We start from the raw sequence: 16,922 nt of genomic DNA, 5'->3' as shown, positions 1-16,922 counted from the left end.
TTTCATACCGCTTCAGCTACATGTTTCTTCAGATCTCTTAGTTTATGAAGATCAGGGATGTAGTCAGTAGCAGCTGCACTATTTTATATATTTTTCCCTTTCAACAAATCGAAATCTTATTTTCAAAATATTTATAGATTTGATGAACACAAAGGAAGATACTCCAAAACTTTCAATACGTTAATTTTTTTGCAATATTATTCAAAATAAATAAAACAGATAATTTTATACACTGCATAAAAATTACGCAGTAAAGGGAATCAAATAATATTTTAAAAAAATATTGTGTTTAGATATTGAAAATTATTGTCCTAATCTCACATAAATTTTACCAGGCTGTCTGCTCCTCGTCAATATACAGTTTAATGAAAAATTATTTTTTAAATTTATTTTGGTAACAGCTAACGCTGAAAGTATAGTTAAATACCAGGCAGTGTTTTGTATTTGCAAACAACAACATAAAAAACAATTTTTAGTATGCATAATATTTACATAGGTTAGTGATAAGGCTTAAACGTAAAATAATCGGTATTTTTTCGCTAAATTTTTCATACCGCATAGTAGCAAATGGTTGGAGAGAAGGGTAGCTAAGTTGTAAATATGAGTAAATAAATAATACATTTTCTCATCTAAATATTTCAACGGAGTTGATTCCGGATTTGTAAGATTTAAACTGATATATGCCTAAATTCTTCCTGCACCGGTCACAATTTCAACTCCACATTTGGACAAATCCTTTTCAATTTTGGATGAATGTGAGGCGTTGTACGCTGATATGATAAATACCTTATTTATTTAATAAACAATTTAATAGTAGTTGAACATAATACGGTAACATAATAGTAATGATGTACTCGCAAAAAAAAAAAAAAATAGTAATTGTAATAATCGGTTTCTTTACGTCTAATAAAAGTGTAACATTCAGTTTTATCAAATCTATCCTTTGTGTTCATTTAAAATTTTTAAACTAAACTATAAATGTTTATTTTGGAATTTTTAAAATTATTTTAAAAGTTTTTTTTTAGTTACTATTTAGATCAGGATCCAGTATTAAAATAATTCTTTTTAATCACGTCCAGCTGAATAAACCGCTTCAATCTAAAAACCATTTGCGTAAATACTATTCGTAATTTCTTTCAATTCGATATTTGCAGATTGTAGAGAGATTACTACTTCGCAGAGAATATAAACCACAGTCATTTTCTTAGAAACTCCTTTCAAAACTAAACTGATTCATGATTACTTTTCCCAGAATTTCACAGTGTCCGTCAGTTAAAGATCTTACTAATTCCACCTACTGTTCGTAAATTCCTGCAAAAGTTAAACCCTTCCTTAATTAAATACATGCTTGCTGATTTTTCGATGAGTGATTTTAATGAAAGCAAACGAATAGAAAGTGATATAAAAAAGTTTTTACATAAATATGTCACAAAAAACTACAAGCAAAAAGTAAGTTGATAAAAAAAATTAATAAATTAATTTATTATTCATGAGTTAACAAAATACTTTATCACTTTTTCAGCTTTAGAATGAAAGTGAGGCGCCTACTTTTTCAGTGTTGTAATATGGAGTGGAATCCTAAATTTGACCTTATACCTAAATTAGGAATTAGGAGTCGTTGAAACTGTGGATTTATGGATGAATTCTTGAAGTGCATTGGACATAATATGTTAGAAGCAATTAAGTCTTTATTGATAAAAATTTTGAAAATGTCAGAATAGTTATAACCGTAATAACTCAGTTACTATGAAAAATTTTCGTAAAATATTCGAAAAACTGTGTAAAAAATTGTGTAGGCAGGCCACGTTTGGAATATGTAAAACAAATTGAGGGTATACTGAAATGAAACAACTAGCACTAGATAAGGGAATCTTGGAGAGCTGCATCAAACCAGTCAAATGACTGAAGACAAAAAAAAATTCGAAAAACAAATAAAAATAGGTATATCTATTACTTATATCTGTTAGGTATTGTAAGAAGAAAAAATAAAGTGGAATAAAAACAACATAGATCATGTGTTATCTGTGCAGTAAAAAAAAAAATCATTACCACTTTATTCTTTTTGTTTCATGTGGAGTGATTGAAAACATATCACTGTGGAGTCACGTTGTACTTACGAATTGGTAATTTATGAACCCGTTTACTGTACCAAGAAAATAATAAAATTAGATCTTATTACAAAATTAGGCATTTCAGGACTTAGAATGAAGGTTCAAGTAGCACAGGAAAGTAAATCGACAGTCACATATATTTGCTATGTGTGAGAAACCAGCTAAAGAAAAACAAGTCAGTTAACAAAGGATAATTCTAGTGAACGGCTTCCGTGGTGGAGTGGTAGCGTCTCGGCCTTTTATTCGGAGGTCCCGGGTTCGAATCCCGGTCAGACATGGCATTTTCACAGACGCTACAAATCATTCATCTCATCCTCTGAGGCAATATCTAACGGTGATCCCGGAGGTTAAACTAAAAGAAAAAAAATTCTAGTAAACGCAAACGGCTAATTAATAAGATTTATCTGATAGTTTTATGAATTAAAAAATATTTACTAGCAGTAGTTGAGGAAAATAATCATTATAAAAATAAAATAAAATCTATTTAGCAGATCATCTAATCAGTTTTAACCTAAATTTTATCCTGCCAATATATTTTATCATAGTTAATTTTTTTGCAGAAAAAAATTTGTTCTCGCTAATTAAGCAACAACTTAGCAAACGGCAGCTTAAAATCTCAACTAATTAATGTTACAAGTTGTTGAAATATCTTGAAATTTCCCATTTTTACCAGTGACTGATAGTACATTTCATTATCTTAATCTCTCGTATATTTAATTATAAAATTCATGATTATTAAATTAAAAGATTATCGACTAGCTGAACACGAAGTTAGTCAAATTATAGTAGAAAAATCAATTAATAAAGCTTGTATACGAATTTTAATTTTCACGAATTCATCGCCATTTTCTATTTATATTTTAATCACACTATTAATTTTTTGACTGCTTTTATACGTTATATAAAATGAAAATATAAATCCAATAATGTTAAATCGTTTGCAATTTATTTATCAGATGATCCTTTAGAAAAGTCATAAATTACTATAAAATGATTTTGTTTTTATCGTTAGTTAAAATTGTATATTAAATCCAATTTATTATTTTATCATATACTTAGTAACCGAACATTAGGTTAGTGAATGATATAGAGTAACAGTGAAGTAATTATTGTTGCTAGTAATGTAATCCACAACTGTAAATGTCTGTAGCATTCAAAGATAAATACTGTGAGCGATGTTTGTTTTCCATTGCACTTTTATTTCTGTTTGGCAAAGCTCATTCTCTGAAATCTAAAATTGTGTTTAACTTTTGGTTTCTTTTTTTATTAAGTTAATCCTTTATATTAAATTATTGTATCTTTTATTAACACATTTATTATTAAAATTATTTTATAAAAAAAAAAATATTTATAATCATAAACTTAAAAAATTATTCAAGTAAAATCTATGACACTATATATAAAATAGGTTTTGTTATTAAAATTATTTTAAATGTGTCCTTATAAAAAACATCTGACAACAAATTTTTCTCAAGTATTTTTTCCCTTACACTCCTGGACCAGATCTGCAGCCAAGCATGACTCAGTCCAGGGGTGTGTCCTTGCGAATGAAGTATTTAAAAATATCGATTCATAATATTTATCTTCGTTGCATAATATCTTTTAAATATGATTTATTACATCTGTCAACTAGGTTAATCAGACATAAGCATTTAATTTGTGCTTATTGAATTAGAAGCCGACCTGCAAGACAGAGTTGTTACTTTTCTGCCTTTCATCCGTAGGTTCTGGATTTGAGCTCCAGTGAGGCAAAGAGTTCTTTCACTCGCTGCAAAAATTAACTTCATTATTACTTATTGGCAGTTGTGATAGGGTGCTAGTTCGGATAAAACGGAATATCACGGAGTTAATTGCTATTAGGCTGTCTCCTTCAAGTAAATTATAGATATTCAGTATAAACATATTGTAGATATTTGATTGTGTAATACCGAGCAATTACTTGATCAAAGTCAAATCTTTTCATATTGACGTACGATTACGTTAACGGGAAATGGAAGATCAACATAAATTAAGATTCGTGAATGCAAAATAAAGTATAAATTGGTTAATCTACTAGGGCTGTTGTAAGGACCTGTTGTAACACTGTTTACAAAGACCTGTTCAGTTGTACCAGCTGAACAGGTCGCCATAACTCACAAAACGGATTGCTCGCTGATTGTTAGACAAACAGCAGTCAGTCAATCATTGATTTTGGTCTCGCACGGGTCACCCGCTGTCTAAATATGCTTTCTAACATTTAAATCTTGTTTTTCCTGATCCTAAGGTTATCTATTATTATTTCTACTATTAAAATATGAAAAAAATTGAAATCGAACCAGTTATTACCAAAAATTATCTTTAATTGTTAAAAAAGAAAATACAAAATATTTTATATTTATTGAAATCAATTAGTTGAAAAAATTTATGAAAAAAAATAACTCCTTTTTCTTAACCGTAAAAAAAATTTAAATTATACCTATATAAATTTATACAATATTTATAAAACATTATTTTAATTAGAATGTGTACGTAGAATTTGAATTTTGCCAAAAAAAACATAATACGTAGGTAAAATTTCCATTCCATTATATCGTACTCCATCCATGATAGACGTAAAGTTTGCAGTATGATTTTGTTACTTTTAATACGTTAACCCACGCCAAGTTTGCTTGGTTTGCTACATCTTTACCGATTGGTTTGAAGCTTAATAACGTATTCATAAAAACTTTAAAATAGTTATTTTAGTTTGTCTCATAAATCACTTTCCTATAAACTATGCTTTTGTTATTATTACTAAAATAATCGTTTAAAATGAAGAAAAGCTAAAGAATGAACCGTTTTTAATACTTTTTTAATCTTGGCTTTACTTTTGGTGAAAAGCACGGTAATAAAAAACATACTATAAATATACAGAATATACAAATTCTAAAAAATGTAGTGGATAATTAAATATTTCTCAGTAATTTCGCCCAGTCCATCAGTTAATGCACCAAACTTTTCCAGTTGTACCTGTCTTTTATAAAATAACTATTTATATTAAGATTGGTTATTATTGGTTTTTATTTTTAACTTAAAACGTTAGTGATATTTTGACAATATGAATGATAATGATCGAAAAATTGTAGAAGTTAGTCATTAATAAGACATGGAAGAAGCAGGTTTTCAAAAGAAAGGCATTTAAGAAAGAAAAATTCGATTGCATTAACTGCTGTACAGAGTAATTAGCTACGTTATAAGGTAGTCTTTGTAACAGCTGTTGCGTACTGCTGCTAGTAATTCAAATCATTTGGTAATCATTGACTTTTCAGGATTACTCCCCGCTCTGATCCAAAAGTTTTAATTTCTTTTTTTTATACAAATATTATTTCTTTTTGGTCACAACATATTTTCTTAATATATATTCACACTTCCTTAGGGAAAAATGTCATTAGGAAAATGACCAATAATTGAAAATTCATTGATATCAATACGCTAAAATTGATTAAAAAGGAGTCAGAGAAGATCAACAACTGTTTCCATTTTTTAAGAAAATTTAAAACATTAGTATGATATGCTACATATTAAAATTGTAATGTTTCTTTTCTTATTTTTAATTTATTAATTTTATTCATTATTTACAGAGAGGACAAATAAATTTAAGATATAGAATTAGTATTTGAATTAAGAATAAAGAAATTCAGTTTATGAATGATCTCTTTCATAAACTGAGTATTCAGCTTTTTTTTATTTAATCACTTTACAATTTCATGAAAATAAGATTTGTGATTTCTAAATATCTATCTTAATTCATAAGATTCCAATATACTTACTGATATAAAAGAAGAGAACATGATGTATTATTCTTTCTATTTTAAGTAATAAATTCGAAAATATTTGAAAAATTAAATAAAAAAAAAATGTTTTATTTTGTTGGATTTAAAGGTATGGTTTACGTACGTCAGTTTGTAATGTTACTTTTGGTATAATACTGAGTAGCTATTAAAAGGTGTACTTCAAACTAGTTAAATATCCCTTGAGTGTCGTAAATAAAAATTTAACTATACCATATTTACCATGGTAAAATAATATACCACATTTTCTAGAATAAATTCTCACTAATTTTTTTAAATATATTCGCTTACGCTTTTTTTTTTGTCTTCAGTCATTTGACTGGTTTGATGCAGCTCTCCAAGATTCCCTATCTAGTGCTAGTCGTTTCATTTCAGTATACGCTCTACATCCTACATCCCCAACAATTTGTTTTACATACTCCAAACGTGGCCTGCCTACACAATTTTTCCCTTCTACCTGTCCTTCCAATATTAAAGCGACTATTCCAGGATGCCTTAGTATGTGGCCTATAAGTCTGTCTCTTCTTTTAACTATATTTTTCCAAATGCTACTTCCTTCATCTATTTGCCTCAATACCTCTTCATTTGTCACTTTATCCACCCATCTGATTTTTAACATTCTCCTATAGCACCACATTTCAAAAGCTTCTAATCTTTTCTTCTCAGATACTCCGATTGTCCAAGTTTCACTTCCATATAAAGCGACACTCCAAACATACACTTTCAAAAATCTTTTCCTGACATTTAAATTCATTTTTGATGTAAACAAATTATATTTCTTACTGAAGGCTCGTTTAGCTTGTGCTATTCGGCATTTTATATCGCTCCTGCTTCGTCCATCTTTAGTAATTTTACTTCCCAAATAACAAAATTCTTCTACCTCCATAATCTTTTCTCCTCCTATTTTCACATTCAGTGGTCCATCTTTGTTATTTCTACTACATTTCATTACTTTTGTTTTGTTCTTGTTTATTTTCATGCGATAGTTTTTGCGTAGGACTTCATCTATGCCGTTCATTGTTTCTTCTAAATCCTTTTTACTCTCGGCTAGAATTACTATATCATCAGCAAATCGTAGCATCTTTATCTTTTCACCTTGTACTGTTACTCCGAATCTAAATTGTTCTTTAACATCATTAACTGCTAGTTCCATGTAAAGATTAAAAAGTAACGGAGATAGGGAACATCCTTGTCGGACTCCCTTTCTTATTAGGGCTTCTTTCTTATGTTCTTCAATTGTTATTGTTGCTGTTTGGTTCCTGTACATGTTAGCAATTGTTCTTCTATCTCTGTATTTGAACCCTAATTTTTTTAAAATGCTGAACATTTTATTCCAATCTACGTTATCGAAAGCCTTTTGTAGGTCTATAAACGCCAAGTATGTTTGTTTGTTTTTCTTTAATCTTCCTTCTACTATTAATCTGAGGCCTAAAATTGCTTCCCTTGTCCCTATACTTTTCCTGAAACCAAATTGGTCTTCTCCTAACACTTCTTCCACTCTCCTCTCAATTCTTCTGTATAGAATTCTAGTTACGATTTTTGATGCATGACTAGTTAAACTAATTGTTCTATATTCTTCACATTTATCTGCCCCTGCTTTCTTTGGTATCATAACTATAACACTTTTTTTGAAGTCTGACGGAAATTCCCTTTTTTAATAAATATTACACACCAGTTTGTATAATCTATCAATCGCTTCCTCACCTGCACTGCGCAGTAATTCTACAGGTATTCCGTCTATTCCAGGAGCCTTTCTGCCATTTAAATCTTTTAATGCTCTCTTAAATTCAGATCTCAGTATTGTTTCTCCCATTTCATCCTCCTCAACTTCCTCTTCTTCCTCTATAACACCATTTTCTAATTCATTTCCTCCGTATAACTCTTCAATATATTCCACCCATCTATCGACTTTACCTTTCGTATTATATATTGGTGTACCATCTTTGTTTAACACATTATTACATTTTAATTTATGTACCCCAAAATCTTCCTTAACTTTCCTGTATGCTCCGTCTATTTTACCAATGTTCATTTCTCTTTCCACTTCTGAACACTTTTCTTTAATCCACTCTTCTTTCGCCAGTTTGCACTTCCTGTTTATAGCATTTTTTAATTTGCCGATAGTTCCTTTTACTTCCTTCATCACTAGCATTCTTATATTTTCTACGTTCATCCATCAACTGCAATATATCGTCTGAAACCCAAGGTTTTCTACCAGTTCTCTTTATTCCGCCTAAGTTTGCTTCTGCTGATTTAACAATTTCCTTTTTAACATTCTCCCATTCTTCTTCTACATTTTCTACCTTACCTTTTTTACTCAGACCTCTTGCGATGTCCTCCTCAAAAATCTTCTTTACCTCCTCTTCCTCAAGCTTCTCTAAATTCCACCGATTCATCTGACACCTTTTCTTCAGGTTTTTAAACCCCAATCTACATTTCATTATCACCAAATTATGGTCGCTATCAATGTCTGCTCCAGGGTAAGTTTTGCAGTCAACGAGTTGATTACTAAATCCTTGCTTAACCATGATATAATCTATCTGATACCTTGCAGTATCGCCTGGCTTTTTCCAAGTGTATATTCTTCTATTATGATTTTTAAATGGGTGTTGGCAATTACTAAATTATACTTCGTGCAAAACTCTATAAGTCGGTCCCCTCTTTCATTCCTTCTGCCCAGCACGTATTCACCCACTATATTTCCTTCCTTGCCTTCTCCAATGCTTGCATTCCAATCTCCAACTATTATTAAATTTTCATCTCCTTTTACGTGTTTAATTGCTTCATCAATCTCTTAATCGCTTACGCTAAATCAATAGAAATAAATAGGAAATTTTCCTTTCAAAACTTACCGTTATTATGATTGCAGTTTTATTAACATTTTTACCCCGTAAGGAAGAATCTATTAATTATTATGCATTCCGATTAAATTAATATATTATATAAATATAATATTATTAAATTAAAATAATAATTTTTCTAATTGCTCACACACATTAAAAATAACTTTTAATTTATCCTTATTATTTGGTATGTTATATTTTCTTGTAAGGAGAAAATGTTTATTTTAATCAACATTTTCACTTATTATGTTTCGTGTAAAAATGTTGAAGCAACTTCGTTACTTCCATTTTATTAATTTTGTTATTTTAATAGTAGTAATAATAATAACTACAATAACAACAACAATGATAATAATAATAATAATAATGTTGTTAATGATAATATCAGCGTAGTTAAATATCATTGTCATAAATTTAAAGCTATAATGTTCCCACATATAAATTTTCACTGTAGATTTAAATGGCTTTTAAGACAATTCTGAAGCTTAATGGACACTTTCTTCTATCTGAAGGAAATTACCTATATCTTTGTCCTTTTCTAAATAAGGATGCTTCAAGATCTTGCAAGATTTCATAATGCTTTAATCGTAAAATACTGAGCAGTATAATAGTTAACTTCCCATTTTTTTTTTTATTCAGAACAAAAACAATATACATCCATGGTAAAACTCTAAATTATTATATATGTTTATTTTTAAAATTTTTATAAACTTATTAACTTGTTTACTTATAAACTGTTTTAAAGAGCCAGTTATTTCAACATCTTCTGTAATGGACAGTTTTTAAATTTTAATTTTACAGGAAAAAATATTTTGTTATTAATATTTTTTTGCTTAAAATTATACCGATATCTGGTATAGATTTTTCAATGTCATTTGATACTCAATGAGAGCTCACCCTCATAAGGAAATCACATTTTTGCTACTATAATCTCAAATTTTTTATTTAAGTTGTAAATTATTAACAAATGTTTAAAAATAACTTAAATAATTCATTAAGTAAGATTAAAAACGACAACTAACCCAAAAAAATTTGGTGTAATGCTGAATAGTATAATGTATGTATAGGGAGATATGAAAAAAAATCATATCTCCCTATTTAATTTAGATAAAGTATTAATTGGAACTGCAATAATCGGAATGTCATGAAAGTATTTTTAGATGTGATAGGCCGAGACCTTGAGCCGATGCGCACAACAGCACAACGCCTCTGCGCCAATGTCAGTCCGTGCAATGGCGACAGCTCCACAGAAATCAGTGTGTTGTTATAACTGTTCAACGGAATTTACGGGTTTATGACAATGATCCTTCTCATATAATCACCATTAGACGGTGGTATGAGCAGTTTAAGGAATCTGGTAACGTGGAAGTGAAAAAGTCCCCCGGAGTGACGAAGCAGTTGAACATACAAGCCAAAGTTTTCCCACAAGTAGACCAAACTGACAAATTGAACAAGAAAGTAACGTTGCTGTAATATTTTATTAAGATGGTTCACCTCCACTCTTTAGCCTAGCCTTTCGACGCGATCACAATGAATGATTCCTTAATCGTTGGAATGGTAGGGCCGGTTCTGTGCTTTGGGCTCCGTGAAGCCCAGATTTGACACCCCCTAGACTTTTTTCTACGGGGATACGTTAAAAAAATTATCTACAGTGAAAACAATCAGGAATGTACAACATTTAAGAAAACTGATAATCGCTGGTATTACCAAAGTTATGCCTGCGATAATCCAGTAGACCTGGGTAGAAGTCTATTACCGGCTGGATGGTTGCAGCGGCCAACGTGAGCAATGAAGCTCATATTGAAATAAGATATTTAAGCTACTCTAAGATGTTTAAAAAAGTCATTGAGTTGATAATTTAAAAAAAAAAAAAATACTCATTTGATTATCTCTAGTACTTTTTTTTAAATCGCTGCAACCTTTTTCGATGACTTTAAAAAAAAATTAAAATTTCAGTTTTTTAACTCGTTTATTTTTTTATAAATATCTTTTATTCATTTAATAGTTTTTATTTAGAATGGTGTACTCCATAAAATTACAGTTTACATACTGAATATTTAACAGTAATATTCATTATTTAAACATTTACTCAGTACAAATCATTATAAGGCGTTGTTATATAAATAAACGGATATTAACTTTTTTTCTTTACAATAAAACAACTCTTTGAATACTTTAATTTATTTATTTTTATAATATTTCTTATCCGTTACATAATAATCATGAAGCTTTTTCGGGAGCGTAAACTTTTCCAAATTATGAAAATGCTAACCATAACTGATTTGAACCCAGAACTTTCCGGTTAAAAGTTAGAGACAATATCACTCTGCTTGAAGGTTATTAGGGCGTAATATTATCACTTATTTAATAATAATTAATTAGTAGACTAATAATTGAAATATTAAAATATTTATCAACAGATGATAAAGTAAACCAAATTAAATATAAATTTCACATTAATCTATAGAATAATGATTTCAATCTCCAATGGTTAGATATAACTTTTTTTTTGTTCAATAACAATCACAATCGGCTCTTCTGCGGAGCAGTAAGTAAGTCTCCTGACAAAAGCACGAGATAAGGGGGTCCGTAAGGATCCCCCAAAATAAGTAATACACAATAAATAGTTACAAGTAAACTTAAAGTCCAATATGAAATTCCAAGCTGAGTCATAAATCACAAAACATAAATTTCAGCACACATAGTTCATAAAAACAAACATTAATAACAAAGAATAAAAAGAAAAAGAAAAAAACAAGAATGTAAGAAAGTGTAAAAACAAAGAAATTAAATACGATACTACTAAACTTGTCGGACTCTAAATTGTTACGCAGAACCTAAATCGAGTTTATAGACACGTCTCAACTGTCGGACGTTCCTGCTGTCATCGAGTAAATTAATTGCAAAGTTGTTCACATGATTCTCAAGCCTCTACAGGTATTTGACACTGCGCTGTCGTGCAGTTTCACCAACCGACGGGAGCTCCAAGTAATCGTGAATCTCATCATTCCCCATGAACCATGGTGCCTCAGCAATCACCCTCGATATTTTGTTCTGAAACAGTTGTGTAATTTCCATATTACTAGTACTAGCCGCTTCCCACAATGATGGGCACCTGAACGAAATTTAGATGAGGTGCATTGTGATCACCGTTCCCCTCTGGTAGTGGCCCGGCTCGAAACTGCATGTCAAATACCTCGGGCACCCGGCCTCTTCGCAATCTCCACATGGCTGCTTGAACTTCCATCACTAGATGGATTGGGAGAGCCTTTCGTAATACGATGGTAGCCTTGTAAGAGGTTGTTCTAAAAACACCAGTGCATACAATTAAGGCTCTCCGCTGGGCACTCCTTAAATTTTGAAGAAGAGCTCTATTTGTATCATACCTATGCGCCCAAACGGGCGCCGCGTAAGTGGTCATGCTTTCAAAGAGATCTTGGTACACCATGTACAAAGAAGTCATCAGTGTCAGTACATCACCGTGGCCCTCTTCATCGTGGGATCGGAAGCAAAGGTGTGAAGCAAACAGATCGGCCTTCTCTTTATCAGTCCTTGTACACGATCCAGTACACCTCTGTATGGTGGGGAATGTTCCAGGAGATTGTTGCGATCCCTTCGTAGCCTACCATTAGGAGCATCCATCCTCATTCAGGTGAAAAAGATTTCCTATGTACACCCTGAATGTGTGGTCTCTAATAGCCTTCAACAACCTCCTCAGCCTCCGCGCCGCTCTGTGAAGAAGAGTCCTGTCTTCTGGCCTTCTGAAACGCTGCCAATTCCGCCGAAGACACCATTTCGAAACAATTAGTTCTGTCACTTCTTCGTATAGGTATTGTCTCTGGCTAAGTGCAAATATTCAGGTGCAGATCGCCATGCACCCTGCTGCATGTCTGTCACAAGATACGTCGCGTAATTAATATCGTCAGGGGTATCGAGCGGAAACGGGTCAGTTAGTTTCTTCTCGATCCAGTCCTGATAAGAAATCCAATATGTTCATCTCGTATGAAGAATAGGTCTCCCTTTTCTCATCACCGCCGTGCTGAATGTAAATAGAATGGGCGAGTGGTTCGACGATGACTCATAGTTGTTTTCTACCAGGCTGTATGCAGATGATATACCTGAGGTAACAAAACATTCTAGCAAATCAAGATCTTTGTCAGTCAGGTTAGTAAGCCAGTGTGTCGGTGCCGGAATCCCGATACCACGTCCAGGCGCAGATTCTGAACACACCTCCTCAGCATTCTTCTCGTGCTGGTTGTCAGCAAGGAGCCCCATAACGGATCTTATGCGTTCCAGTTTCCTTCGGCAATAAATATAGAAACTAGAGTCGCAGAGTACTCAGAAAACAACTCGTCAGTTAGAGTATGACGTGGAGAAGAGTACACCGGCATCAGACTAATAGGCTAACCAGTCTGTAATTTCAACCGTGGTTGCCTGAACGTGGTCATTGCAGATGCCCGAAAGTTGGTGATGCCTCAGAGAATTCTTAACCAGAATCGTGGTTCCTCCATGGGCCCTCCGATCTGGATAATTCGTCACATACACAGAATAACCTTGAATCCTGAGGTAATTCCGGTCAGTAAAGAGCGTTTCCCATATCAGTATTACGTTCATTGAATTGGAACTCCCATAACCCCTAAATCCTCACGCCTAGAAAGTAGATCGTTAATTTTAATGTATCGCTTCGTAGAAACCTAGACATCAACAGATTTTGAAGAACACCTGGATGAGCAAGGCTATGTCTCCCAATTTGTTGAAACAGGAAGGCTATATTTGATAAAAACCTGTCCAACTTGTCCACACTATCCTCACTAGCACGCCCAGCTGCCGCAGTATACATTTTATGGAGAGATTCAAGCTTCGCGTTGACTGTCCTTGGCACTTCACGCCCCATCGAAGGGAAGTTTTTATCATCAAGCCCATAGCCGGCCGTCCTGTTGTTAGCTGGTTCGACTCGGAGCAAGCTTCGAATTCCAATTCACCTTCCGCCTACGCTTCCTCTTCAATATCTCTTGATATACTCTGCATCCTCGGTAATTTGCCGGATGGTCGGACTGACATAAGGCGCAGGTTGCAGGAGTGTTCCTATCCTTCCTAGGAGAGTCAGTGTCCAATGGCTCTCTCTACACTTCACGCAGCGGGAAGATCTCATACAATTGTTCTTAGTGTGCCCATTTTGCTGACACCTCATGCACTGCCCAAGACCTGTTGGCTTCCTTGTTATCTCGAACGATACTCTGCAATTGGCAATGTACTCCAATTCAAAAATGGTCTTATTGTTCTTCTGTGGCTCCAGGTTACGAAGAATGTCGATGTGGGCTCCTTCATTACCCTGTGGCGTGTATTTATCAAGTCCTTCACCCGCCCCTGGCTTTCGATTTTGTCCTTTATCATCACCAGTGGAATCGAGTGGTGCGGGTTTCTGATTACATCACGAAAGGCTCGTTGATCCTTCCTTGTGAGAGTATAACCTATCAGACCGTGCTTCCGAACAACTTTTATAACTTTCTTATACGCCTCGATATCCCTACAAATCATTCTCTGCTGCTTACCTGCAACCAGTCAAATGCACATGGCGACTTCCACCAGTTCCTGTAGCTTCAGCACGCCTTTTATCCCGTAAAGCGCAATGGGAGGAGGCTTGACTGGCTCACGTTGGTTCTCAACATCCGTATCCTCTAGGGGAAGGCCACTAACACCATTTGACACTGGTAAGTCGCCATTGCTAGAACTAGGATTTATTGCTTGCCTCCTCGGCACAGGTTTCGTCCTCCACTGACTATTAGGACTTTTAGGGACTTCATGTTTACAGTCTCATTATCACTCCAAACTCCCGACAGATTGTCTGCCAAGTCGTCTCTAATAAGTTTCCTGTGCGCAACCCTCCACGTCTCCCTGTTCAACGATGGCAGCGGACCACGTTTCCTGGACGGCATTTGACAACCTCCAATATCAGATCTGATGTTATCTTAACCAAGCAAGAACTAAGCGTACATAAACATGAATGAAACAAGAAAACATAAAAAGTAAACAAAGAAGTAAGCAAAAGGTAAAAAAAAGTAAATAAAAAACAAAGAACAACTATCGGTGGTAGCATCGGATCGGTGGAACGAAAAGATTCTCTAAAATTATAAATGGAAGGAAAATATAATAAAACTTAATACTTAATGAAAATTAATTTCCAAAATGCAACCGCAGATATAAAACAGAACGAAACATAACACAATATAACACAAAAACAACTTTCAGGTAGAATACACAAACACACGACTATCTCAAACAACAGCTGTTATTTTTATTCCAAAAGAGGTTATCCATGTGAGGTTAAATGTTCCAGATCATTGGAACTTCAGAAAGAACTGTGTACTCTTTCTTTTTCTGTTTAGCTTCCGGAACCACCGAAAAGTATTAGTTCAGAGGATGAATGAGGATGATATGTATGAATGTAAATGAAGTGTAGTCTTTTACATTCTGAGGTTGACCATTTCTGAGATTCAGAAAGAACTGTGTAAGGAAGACTTAAGGATTCGTTATATGATAAAATTGTTTAACAAGTTCTTTATATTTAAAAAAATATATTATTTTCACTTAACAAAAATTATGCCTAGGTTAAAGACAAACTGATGAATCTAGAATATAATTGTGTAGCTATAAAGTATTTTGTAAAGTAAACGAGAAATCCAATTTTTAGTTTTCGTTTTCTGTTTTTTTTTAAACATAAATTTAGGACAATTAAAATTAATGAAAATTTTCTAATCTTCAAATGTTTCCAGTCATTCATTCTATTTTTGAAACTTTCTGCCAATGTATTTGCTATTCACTTTTCGAAAGGAATATTCATCACTTCTAGTTCACCAGTAAATGTATATTTTCATTTTTGTTATTAAATGTTTAATAACGATTAGAATAAATTGATTATAGTTATTATACATATATATAATCTACTTTTACATATAATTAATTATTACACATTATTATTATTATTTATATTATAATTATTCAAATTTATTTATTCATATAAAATAAATGTTATGCATTAATTAACTAGTTTATTACGAAGAGGAATTATTACCCCTGCGTAATTAGCCAAAAGGTTCTTTTTAAGTAAATGTATTCTACCTTTGATTCCTTTACGTTATTTTATTTGTTCTTTTAATTTATTAGTTTTATCATAAATTAACATAAATAAATTTATGTGAATACTTAACATTCTATTTCATTGATGTTTACTAGTATAATTGTCATAAATATTAAGGTCATTATTTAGAAAAATGCAATAATATGATGCAGAAGGTTAGCGAAATTAAAGGTTAAAAATGTAATGAAGTAATCTACGTGGTTAAATAATTTTATTTTTATTTTCTTGAATTCTTTCAAAGCCTCAAACTGAATTTTTGTAATGAAATTACGCACATTGACTGCTTTGGTTATTTAGCCCAATGGAATTTTTTGTCGCGTATGAAAAATGCCATACCTGACCGGGATTCTTTTCACTGTGTCTTTGGAACTTTATAACATCATTTTTTTTTAGCCTGTACGATACAAACTTACTTTGATGTTAAATATTATAAAATTCATTGTTTCACATAGAAAAGAATATGTTTATTTGTTGTTTTCATTATCTCTCTTAACTGTAATTAATGTCACAAAAATTTGATATAAGAAAGTGTTAACTAAAAATGTTTTCCTGAAAGTAGTTATGTTCACCTTACAATTAAACTGTTTGGTGAATAGTGTTTGAGGGCTGAATTTTAAGCACCAGAATTTCAGTGACCTTGGAAACCTGATGTACAACATTACATTCGTCTCAGTGAAGGGAGACTACAGTACAATCCTAGAAAGCTCGAAAAAGAGTACTTCTTATTTTTGATAATATGCTATGATATCTTATGTGACTCATATTTCATGATAACACACCTGCAACCAGTACATTTATGGAATTTGTTTAATGAATGCAAAACGTTAGTCATTTTCCTCCTACGATAAAAAAATACTACGTTATATTCAGCAATACTCTCAAAATGTAAATCTGTTTTCCCTGATCCGTATGATATACAGTCACATGCAGATTTTAATAAGATGCTAGAAGTGATCTCTTTTTAAGAAATACAAAACTGTTTTTATGTATATACTGATTAAAAATATCCTTTAAACTGAAC

The sequence above is a fragment of the Lycorma delicatula genome, chromosome 2 (genome assembly GCF_047948215.1).
Source record: "Lycorma delicatula isolate Av1 chromosome 2, ASM4794821v1, whole genome shotgun sequence".
In the NCBI taxonomy this organism is placed as follows: Eukaryota; Metazoa; Arthropoda; class Insecta; order Hemiptera; family Fulgoridae; genus Lycorma; species Lycorma delicatula.
Note: the sequence above shows the minus strand (reverse complement) of the source record.